Genomic DNA, 12,327 nt, shown 5'->3' on the forward strand with positions numbered 1-12,327 from the left:
TATTGTTGATTAAATATTCGGCTACTCAGTAATACCGGTGATATAAATAAATGCCGATAAGGTACCTGATAGCAATCTTAAAATGAAATTAAGCATATACAGAAAATAAATAATTAAGTAAATATCTATATTAGTACATGCGCCAGTAAATTTCAGCCATAAAGTTTTATTTTGAGATATATTACAAAGATAACTGACAATTTAAAATTAAACGTTAGAAGGCACCAAATGCACCTAGTGCTTATAATTAGGACATAAAGTATTAAAAAAATATACAAATTGAACATTATATCGAGATTTAAAACAATTTATAAAGATCGTGAGTTTTGTGATAAAATTGTATATAAAATCATGACCTTGAAGAATTTTAAATATTGACGCAGATGTTGAGAATCTACATTACGCAAGTAATATATCTGCAATACCTGATATTTGAACTTGGTGCCAGATAGAGATAATGAAACTGTACGATCTAACAATCTAATAATAGCAAATATTTTTAAATCACAACGTAAATATTGACTTGGAAGCTACGCCTCGCCAAAGTTACAGCACAATACATCTGCAATCTAAAAATGATGGCTGGCATCACACCAACCAGTCATTAGGTATATGCATTAACCCAGTAACTGACATACAGACATGCATCGTGCCGACCCACATGAGTATGAGCTGTTGGGCGCTTCATACATTTTAACGGTAAGTATACCGTGCATTCTAAGTCAGTATAAGGGATTTTTCTCAAGCTTTCTATTCCTAGAAACAATTACAACATTGACGCAATTTGATTTTAGCGTTGTATGGGTGTTACTAGAATATGTAAAGGCTAGCAAATCGAAGATTTTCTTTAGAAAACAGTAGATAAAGCAGCAATTCGAAATTTTGGGTAAGTAAATAAAAAATATTTAGTAGACATTAGATAACAACTTTAAAACTATTTAACAGACTCAATGAACAATCTGTAGAAATGATTTTGAAAGGTAGCATATTATGCAAAAGAAGAACACAGAGAAACGGTGACGTTCCCAACTCTGAAAATAGGATCTCCCAAAATAAAACTTAACATCAAAGTTATTACAAAATAAAAAGGGGTCGTGAATATGTTGACAAAAAAATAATTTATGTTTTAAGATCAGAACCATAATTAGAATACATATTTGAAGTAATGGATGAACTGAATAAGAGTAATAGCACTATTGTTGTGGCTCTTTTCATAAGAGTAAAAGATAAGATAAGATTTATGAATGCGGAAAGAATTGCTGTTGATACAGGAAAAGACAGACAGCTTGTTTTTACTACAACAGAATTACTATTTCTCATGTCACAACATGCAGAGACAATGAAAACATAGAACTTCTGACTGAAGTCTGTCTTTAGCACCACCAACACAGATGATAATAATATGGATCGATGCTGCAATAAATTTTGGCAATTTAAACATGGTTCGAAGCCAAATACTTTAATAACAAATGCATGTGGACAAATCGTCTCAGTGGTCATATCAGTGGCCATTTCCCTCTACGAGAAGTATAAATAAATAAATATATATGACAAATCACACAGATTCAGTATGCCATTAATAATCAGTTATAGATAGCTAAAAGGCAGTTTCACTCATGGTGACCAACAATGCTAAATCAATAATTTCAAGTATTTTTAAAATTTACAAGCGTATCTACAAAGTTGTATGCTATCTGCCATGTGGCTCCTACGCGATATCATCGCAGTTTGATCAAAAGGAAGAAAATGGATATCTGCCATAGAGTAGCAATTTACAGTAATGGAGCGGAAATTGATAATAGCCAACAGATTGGAGATATGGGTGTATTTGCAGATAAATCTAATGCGAATGTAGCGGAAGAGGGCATGCAACCGTTTCACTAGTATCAAAGATGACTTGAAGTACATAAGGATGTGATACGAAGTATGTATAGCCCCTAAGTATTACCAGTCTCCAGACATATAGTCAACTTGATTAGACATTTATGTTATGAAAAGTACAATTTAGGTGCAAATTGAATTAACTGTAATTACATATTTCATATGAAGACTAAATCTCAAATGACTGCAACAAATCGAATACATACAGGACAGGAGAATAATCAGGAAATACAAACAGATCAGCTCCTTATTTATGTTCTAAAAAGGATAAAACAAAGTGACTCGTTAGGGAGTCTCATTTCATCGTAAACGTCAGTAAATCAGAATAGATCGAGAAAACCCTCTGCTCCGAAATAGCACAGTAAATGTCACTGGGTCCATGAACTTGTCTGTTCGGGATAATATCCTTCTATGTAACGTTTGATCTGGACGGCCTGAGCAGTTTGGCAAATGTTGGTTTGAAAATACAATTAAAGAGATTCTGCGAACATTTTACGATTAGTGCCATCATTCACGGTTTAAAACAGGATCAACTGCACGGTTAATATTATGGATGCAATTTAAGACATAATAATGAAGTCAGGCTCGTGAAAATAAAATACATGAAATCTTTACACAAATGAAAGATCGTTAATCTCACATTGAAATATTGGAAGTTCAGTGTATCAGACATTTACGACGCGAGGGTCATACTCATACATACTGCGGTTTTACAACCTGCACATTGATTACATGCAATTTCGTTTGGAATCAAATCTCCAGTAATAAGTTTGGCATCAATACTCGAATTGGTTCCAGTTGGATTGCCTTAAAACGGATATGAATCAACATATAATTTGGAAACGCAAGATCAGTCGCGATTTCAAATTCAGATATGGAGCGAGCAATTTGCGTTCGGAGAGGAAGCAAATTTGCCGACCGCCCCGTCAGTCAAATCCGATGGACTATTACAACTTCCTACAGGCGGGGCTTGCGAATCGGAACGCAACTGATGCATGATATCTTCGAAGTTGTCGGTAAATGAAATACTATTTCGCAAATCACATCATGAAAACGCCCGGCCGGATTAAAGATACGCCCGGAAATTACGCCCAATATTTCGCAAAAACTAAACTTTCGATATTATAACTACATTATACATTACATTATGCACAGATGAATGATTTAACAAATCTGGTGTTAATATACTGCGTTACAGCTCATTGGATGTTACGTTGCGTCGTAAACCGGCAATACTCGCTTCCTTAGTGACATAAGCGGGGCAATAAGCTACTTTTATGACTGCCATTTCTCCTACAATAGCTTATGAACATAATTCATTAGAAATTGACGTTTCCTCTACAAAAGACCTGTCAAGAATATGAGATGCTTTGGTAAATTCTAACTTAAAGTAGTCTTCAGTATTTACTTGTAACCAAACATCGAGCGATTAGGGGCTTGTCTAGTTGTTATGCAGAATATCTAACTCACGGTTATGTGTGAAAACCTGAGTTGAAATTTGATCTGTCTTTTAAAATCGATTACCTTGTACCAATTCCTACAAAAACTGAAGGGGCGAAGCTACAGTTTGCTATAAAGAGGTCCATGTTTAGAAAGATATTTAATATCCATTATGCAAGCAACTCTATATATTACATCCATGTAGATTGAAAATGTGTTGAAAATGTGAAATGATGTTCTAATAATGACTAGAAAAAATGTTTTCAGCTCAGATTTATAAAAATTTGACTATTAAATAAACCGCATTTAATGTAGGACACAATATATAACCATAAAGAAGTCGTAAAATAAGACAAATCTGTCGAAAATTAAAAAAGGTCAGTATTTCAATATCAACTTGATCTTTATCGATATTGTTAATATCTATTTTATGCCTGTTTACTGGTCGAATGGTAAGTGGTGACCGCTAAGTTATTACAACACCGCTCACATCAGTGAAAGCAGTGTATGAGGTGACGTTTGTCGCGAGAAACTTGAATGTTATGCAGGGACATACTATATCACACACAAGAAAATATAGTTTTAACATTTTAAAAATATAAAAATATGCAATACGTATTTTTATAGAAAAATTAACTACGTTAATAATTCCTGTCAAAATAAAATGAAGAAAATGTTTAAGTCACTTAACTTCAATCTTTCAGTTACATGTGTGGAAAATTCTTCGTAAAATAAAACTTTAAAATTAAATTTTAATTTATATAAAAATTGCGAATAATGTCAATTTACTAGACGTATTAATATACACTTATATGTGTATGTGATTTCGATAATTTAAATAAATTCATTAAATAGGAACTTTGAAACACAACTTCGAAATACAACAATTATTTCTCTAAAAATAAATTACTACTATAAATTATAAAAATAAGCAAATTAGTAAGTTTCATTTTATCTGGCGAAATAAATAATACTATTCACACTATACCTGGATAACGCGGAATATAGTTGCAATCCATTACGGAACTGTCAACCTATCATGCGCGGGAGTCGACGAGGCGGCAAGGTCAGAACTGCAAGACATTTGCACTAAAACGACTAGCCTGACAAACTAATGTCAAACACTGCCAATGTAAAACCATCTCAAACACAAGACACAACAGTTTCATTTTAAAAAGCACAAGAAATAGTCACTGACAAATGGAATTGTAACAAAGAGGTACTGCACCTAATGGAAGGAGGACAAGGTATCGTTTGCAATGAATATTGCAGCAAAACAAATTGTCCCAATGACGGAAAACTAGCGTTGGTTTAACCAAGCTAATATACAATTCAATTGGGTCACGGGAAAATGTTTCTTAGTACATTACAATAACTGTTTATGCAACGCACTGATACTAATAGTATTGAAACGCCAACTGACCCGGTGTTGCTATCTAGGCAGTTTCATAAATTGGAGGTATTGTAAAAAGTTACGAGAAAGAAGGCGACAAAGTGAAATTGATTGATGACATTGTCATGAAACTAAAATATATATTAAGGACTGGCCATTGGCATTAATGAAAGAATACTACACACAACATACGTTCATAAGATGCTAATATATTATGATCAGTGGGAACTATAAGAGTGATATCTGTAAATTATCCAAGGCTATCAGCTAGTGACCTCTAGCTGTTATACATAACAGAATATAAGCGAAGAGGTGAAACAACGTGACCTCGACGACAAGTGAAATTAAAACTTGCGTAACGTGTGCATGAAAGAAAATGTATGGTCGGAAAAACAAAATAAATGAAAATTAAATCAAGTTCTTTTAAAAAAAATTGTGAGGCAGACGCCATAAATAGATGTTCAGAATTAAAGTAAAGAATACCGAATTAGATGAAGGGAAAGTGTGTCGAAAGAGGTAATAATAAATTAAGGCGGAACAATGCAGCGCAAAGGCAGAATTGAGGATTGTTTCGACAAGACGGTTATAATGATCCAAATAGCTAGGGAACCGATTGGCTTTAAGCGGTGACCTATTTACTGAGAGTCATTGTTGTGATACATTTCTGGTTAGAAAATATTACTTAACCATACAAAAAGAAATTACTGGCTAAAAAGATGAAATATAAATAAGACCAAGGCACGTAAATCAATAGATTTTAAACCCATGCTTTTACATTCTACTTTGAACGCGTTATTAATAGCATATTAAAACAGATGCCCTAACAAAGAATATCTAACCGGAACCAAAGCCGCGAAAGAAATTATTAATTACATAATACAATTCACGTAAGAAAAATTTGCTACTGATGAAGAAATCATAGCACTTAACTCAAAATTAAATTTGATTATTATATCTATAACGCAATTATGTCTTATGCAAGTAGTTATTAGCAAATCATGATGGGGCGTATGGATTTATGAAAATTGGCATGGGTTGGCTAGGTCTTGGTAGCCGCTGACTTTTTGCCAATGATTGCGCAACAGTGCAGTTGCAACATCGAGATAATGATCCGAACAGAGGCCAAAAAAGCAGACGGCGAGGTGACCTACAAACAACTACACTGTTAATATTTGGCTAATTTTTTGTTCGTGAATGAGATCTTAATCTGTTGTAGACAACTGTTATAAAGTCAATGTTGTTGTTTGATTTATTTGAAATAACAGTTATGTAATTATAAATAAAGAGTTGTATATAAGTAGTACTTATTATATTATTCTGTGGAAACAAGAAAAGCAAACAATTTTTGAGGTTAAAGGGAACATGCAAATTGCATAATTAGCAAGTTACAAAGGAGAAAACAACCAGATGCTATGTTGAGAGCTGCGTAGGCGCATCGTAGGCGAACTTGCTAGGATCAGGTCAAGTACAGCATTTACTGGTATTTTAGATCCGTGTAAGGTTTGCGAATGTTTTTTGACCTTTAGATATTTAAATATAATTATTTCTGTCCTTGGCTTTTCTTTGCAAACTGATCTTGGTAATAAATCGTTTGCCGAGAATTGGCGAGAATTTGTATACACGAACAATTTATTTTACTACTCTAAGTAAAATATGCAGGTAATAATGATATTCTATTTGAAAGGCAATTAAAGAACCACCAAGGCTGTATAGATATTGTAAAACTTATAAATAAAAGCATAGTGTTAATTGCTAATTACAGTCATATTTTTGTTTGTGTAACTTACCGATTTCTTCATTATTAGTAGTAGTTGAAGTCACAGACAGGCTCATTTTGACAATGCACACTATTGTTAATATTAACTACTGATCACAAACATCCTACGCAAAGTTCATCGACTCGTCCTTTCTCCGCCAGATCTTCAATGATATAACTATTGGCAGAAGATAGCTATCAATTTCGCATGCTATTGTGGTGAATCTTAATTGAAATAATGACGGTTATCTAACAAAGAACTGGATGCACATGTTGCATCACGCCGTGAACGTTAAGTTTCACTTTAAGCAATTAACTAATTTTAATTACCGTGTCTTCGACATTTCTTGTACTGCACCTAAATATTGTTACCATATTTGGGACATCGCGCCTTTTTATGTATGCACAAACAAAACTATTTTCCTCATTATTATAATGATGTTGACTAGTTGCTGAATCTTTTGTATCCAAAATGTTAATAAGCGTTATTGGCTCTATATTTGGTTTACATCAGACTACGTAGACATCCTGCTCGCTATCGCAAGACCTTAATACTGATATCGAAAAATTATACACACCTAATAAAAAAAGTATAGAAATAAAACATGTGTACGTAATAAAGAATTCAGAATAGCGGTAAACACGAGAATGGCTGGTCTTATACACCGTTAGCTGACGACCACAATTAATGATTGGTCTCAAGAAGACCATAGTGCTATTGGAGAGGTCAAAAAATACCTGATTAAACTTTTAATGATAGGTTTTGCAACGTTGTTATACCAAAAGATGGAGCTGATATAAATTTATTTGACTTAGAGTAATTAAAAATAAATTAATGAATACGCCATAGGAGACTTCAGTATAGATCAAACAAGTTTAGTGAATTAATTCTCTGCCTACCTAATATTCAAATTATAATGTGAATATGATTACAACCATTGGTGTTTACATTTTCATGCATATATTATTATAACAACGTACAATCATAGAAAACATTGTATGCATGGGGGATGTTAACAAAAAAATGTAACAAAACTCGATTTCTAAATCGACAAAGAGATCACACACCGATTAACGCGAATGTGAGATAATGATCAAATTAATTATAGTGCATACAATAGGTCGTACACGCAATAAGGTGGAAAACCGTCAGTAATTCCATACTGTCAAAGCAAATTACACAGCTAGGCTACATGTGGAAGTGAAACTTTGACTCGTATGATGGAGTCCGGTACTTCTACTTTCATTCACATGAGTATCAGTATAATGTTCTAGTCCTCAACCTTCACTGCCATGGTATTAAAAGCGATTGATGGGATTTCTTATTGCAACAAAATTTAACGACAAGTATAAATTTTAAAAAGAATACAAATTAGATAGTTCAATCCTCCATGAAAATGCTATTGCTGCCTTGGCAAAACTATAGTCGCATCTTAGGCGAGACTTATGTGAGACAGTTCTATTATAGGGCGGAATCACACACATTCTTCTCAAGTGAGGGAGTCTAGAAATGCTAAGAGAGATGTAAGGGAAATAATAATTCAAAGAATTTTCGTACGGGTCATTCTAATTTTCACATATCACCTCTGCCTGTTCATTGGGTAAACAGACACCGGTGAGCTGAAGACAGTATGTAAACATCAAACGAACACCTACGTCATATCGATATTAATGGATTCGACCTTGCCTTTACCATGTGTATGTGTAAATAGACTGGTTAAAATTACGAGTAATAAATCGATTATATCAGTATAATCGCTTATTATCTTCAACCGTGATCCACGAATATCGATCAATGCCTAAGTGATAAGACTTTTATTCAAAACGGTACAAGCATGTTTTGTATCTTTCTTAAACCTTTTTAAGGAGAGCCAGTGACATCATGTACCTACTGTACTGTTGCAGTGATGGTGACTGGTGCAACGACCTCAGTTTCTCATTCGATTTTTGAAAAAGCAAACTCAATCTTATCCACAGTAGGAGTTTCTTTGTGTTGTGTTCGAGGTTGAATTTAATTTGAATTTTTATTTCAAATTTTTCGCGATGGCATACCTATTTGGTTTTTAAATTTTACAACTCAACATACATGCGCAATTTCTTGCTTTTCCTTGTACGGGAGAGAGATTTATTTATGTAAACCATGCATGTTTGCAGTGTCTGCTTATCAAAGTATAGTTAAGCTTAAAGTCTACGCAGTCATTTTATGATGCAGTGCAAATGTATCCATGGCAATAAAACAAGTCTTTAACCACAGCCTAGGATTTACTTTCATTTACGAGAAACTGCGATTTCAAACAATTACCGTGACAAAAAGATTACATATTTACGATTCCAACGTTTAATGGTTAGTTTTCATGGTAAGAAGTTATAAAACCTTGTAGTCTCATTACATTTAAATTGATAAATTCTGGGACATAATTTTGGATCAAATAAGTAGGTAGCTAAATAAGTATGCCTTGCAACTTGCAACAACGTAAACAATGTGACAAAATGCCAAGCAAAATTTTGTAATTTAAAATACGGTTTACCAACCCAGTAGATATTAACATTGTTTTGTATTTCATGTAATAGAACAAATTTACATCCATAAACAGTCTAAAATATCATGCCTATGCTCTTTGCTTACATCAAATCTATATTTTATACGGAATAATTGCACAACGATTCTAGAATCTAGATTTATATTCACAGTTGGCTGCGTCTAGACTTCGACAAGGCCGAATTCATTTCAGCCAACATTTCACACAATCTGAAAGTAGTCAATTTTAAACGAACCAATATTGAAATCGGTGAAATAACACGCATGAATCAATCCAAAATTGTTGCAGCGAAAGTATCGATTGTGAACTCATGCGCATCCAGATTCTTTTATATCGATAACAATCCTTTTCAATCAAGTACACCAATAGGGAAAAGAAGAAAAAAAAGAATGAAAATCACAATGAATGAGACGGAAAATCGTTCATTCTAACATGTAAACAAATTCACTCCGCGATAGAACGAATTAATTTAAAAATGACGGCGCGTCCGAGTCGCGCAACGCGCACAGCTGATCTACCAGTGTACTTCGGTTGTTTCCCTTCAAGCGACACAAGTAAATTCAAGCGCTTACAAACAGATTGCCAACAATGAATGACGCATCATCGATAAATACGTCTAAGCGCTGCAACGCTCAAATAACAATGATATCACCTTTGCAGATACAAGTTTTTAAAATTATAATATGGACTATTGGACCTTTAACAAATTAGTCACTGGTTCATTGTAGTCAACAGAATAGTTTATAATAGAATATTTTGTCAAATAATTTGCAAATAATGTGCTAATAATTAATTAATAAATTAACAAAGTACCGATCGTTTTCAATTCATTCGTAAAAACTAAACAGAAAACTTTCCTAATAAGTGCCCGCTTCTACATGGTCTTTCAAAAGATATTTATACAAATAAATGCATCCACTTATCTAAGTTGTTTGTGGATGCATTCGGTGCACGCTTAGCGGCTTTTAAAATGCGTCGCTCATAATAATTAAGTTGCCTTTTGAGGCTCAACAAGAGCTCAACACAGTCCATGACCAATATTGACTGGACAGTATTTCTCGTTTGCTTTCGTTAGCTTAACGCAGTAAATTCACCTGTTATTAGCGCTGGAGAAATAACATGTCAAATCATAACAAACAGCAAACATTTGAATTAGAAAAATACTTTAATCTTTCAAAATGTTGTGTATGAATTTAATTTTTATATCAATATCATCATTTGTACGTAAAATTTGTTGTTAGTCATCACCCTGGTGAAATGGTAATCATATAGTTCTTAAATTATATCACTATTATGTAGTTGTATCACATATGTTATAATTAGATCTGTTAGCCACAATATACAGTCGTTTTTTAGGTATGTGGTTGTATCAGAAAGTAAAAATAGTTGTGTTGACAATAAACTGTCTAGCAGCGTAGGAAATCACACATGTCAATACAAAATACGTGCACATCAAGACTGCATTCCTAAGAATTATCCGTAAACAGATGGAAGATAACATGGACGTATAAAAAAGTTTTATACGTCCGTGGAATATAAGTTAAAAACTGTATTTATACAAATACCTATTCTAATAAAGTTATAAAGTAATAAAACATTTAGTTTCATAGGTATTTGGGTAAAATATTGTACCTACCTCAGGTACTTACTTAACGTTATTTGGCTTTCCTTGTTTGTTTTAAAAATTTGTTTTTAAATACACATTTAATTAACATTTAGCTTATTAAAGTACAAGTAAACAATGTTATTTTTATCTTAAACCAAGTAAACATTAGTTCACGATTGAATAATAATATAACCTAATACTTCTGATGTTTAATAAATAATACAATAGGTTGGAGTTGGCCCCCATGTCATGCAATTTTATAGATTCGATTGCCATTTTGATTTTTTTAATATAGGTTTAGATTGATCAATAAAGCAATCAACAATCCAGTGACCGTCAGCCGTAATTGTTTCTGTATTTGTAAATTAAGATCTGTATTTTTTACATCAAGGAAGCAATAAATAATTTGAATTTGAATTTAAATCGATTAAAAAGTTAATTCGCATATAAACTGGCTTTTTGAGATTTTTAAAAATAAAGTCGGTGTTCGTATAAGACGTAAGCGATGAAAAGAGAAACATATTTTTGGTGCGTTAAAACGTGAAAGTGGTGTGGTATCCTCAATTTAAAATGACACATTGCATAATATATTTGAAATATGCATAGATTATATAAATACAAAATGGATAATACTGGTTTTAGACAAAAATAAATTCTGGTTATATTAATTGCTAATTTCGAATAGCATCGGCTTAGATCTACTTATTTGAACTACACAAAATAATTTATCAAAGAGATGAATTATAATAGAAACTAAAATACATCAAAAATATCCTTACTTTTTTGCTTTCCCTTCTCATGGAATATGACTATTACTTTACTGGACACCACCATTTTTGCACGACTAAATAGTTACAAGATCGTCTACGTACTGTAATGGAAACTTTCTGTGCATAAATTGAAGATATTTACAGTACTTCTGCTAATGTCTTGATGATGTCATGTGCATACGTGATTCTAGGTTTAGATCCATAAAAAACTTATTGACAATTGTCATCTTCATCATTTGACGCCCACTTATCATGTTTTATTAAATGGAAAGAGAAACATTGCGTCGCATATTCTATTTATTTTAAGATCTAACTAACTAAATAATACCTAACCCTCTAATGTAATTTGTATGTTTTTTTTTACATTTGATTTTCGAATGTCATCGACAGTATAAAATTTTGTCAAATAGTTCCTTATAAATTCTTATTTTATCTGTGTATTTCGTATATTTTTAAATAAATCTTAGTTCATAAAAAGTATAACTATACATATATAAAAAAATGAATGTATAATACATAGTAATATCAATTGAGTATAAAATGTCAAGAAAGCTGAAAACCGTGCAAGAATTTTGCAACGTGAGTTAAAATTAACAACGATGCCCCAAAAACGATGCATTATCTGTTTGCCTTGTCTGCAGTTCTAGGATATTTGCTCACTAATTTGGAATTTTGGGTTACATGTGCTATGCAGTTAGCCTTGGCAGTTAGTCACATCGACGTTATCAATACTTTTCCATTATACGCCCTAAGCATGTAATCTGAAGTAAGTTTTTTATAACATGGGCGTAGCGTCTGGGTTGATCTTTGTGTTCTATTTCTTCCGTCATAATATTTTGTGTTGCCATATTTTTCATCTATGATTGCCTCAGATTACTTTTATGTACTTACTAGCTTTTGACAGGAGCTTTGCCTGCGTTTATTCCTTATCTAAAAATTTA

The 12,327-nt window shown here is 32.8% G+C and overlaps 1 protein-coding gene across 3 annotated transcripts in view; it reads right to left on the reverse strand.

Annotated features, from left to right (window-relative positions):
• Positions 1–12,327, reverse strand: part of klar (klarsicht) — a 249,060-nt gene that overhangs the window by 7,671 nt on the left and 229,062 nt on the right. The window lies entirely within an intron of this gene.

The sequence above is a fragment of the Plodia interpunctella genome, chromosome 19, assembly GCF_027563975.2.
Source record: "Plodia interpunctella isolate USDA-ARS_2022_Savannah chromosome 19, ilPloInte3.2, whole genome shotgun sequence".
Lineage (NCBI taxonomy): Eukaryota > Metazoa > Arthropoda > Insecta > Lepidoptera > Pyralidae > Plodia > Plodia interpunctella.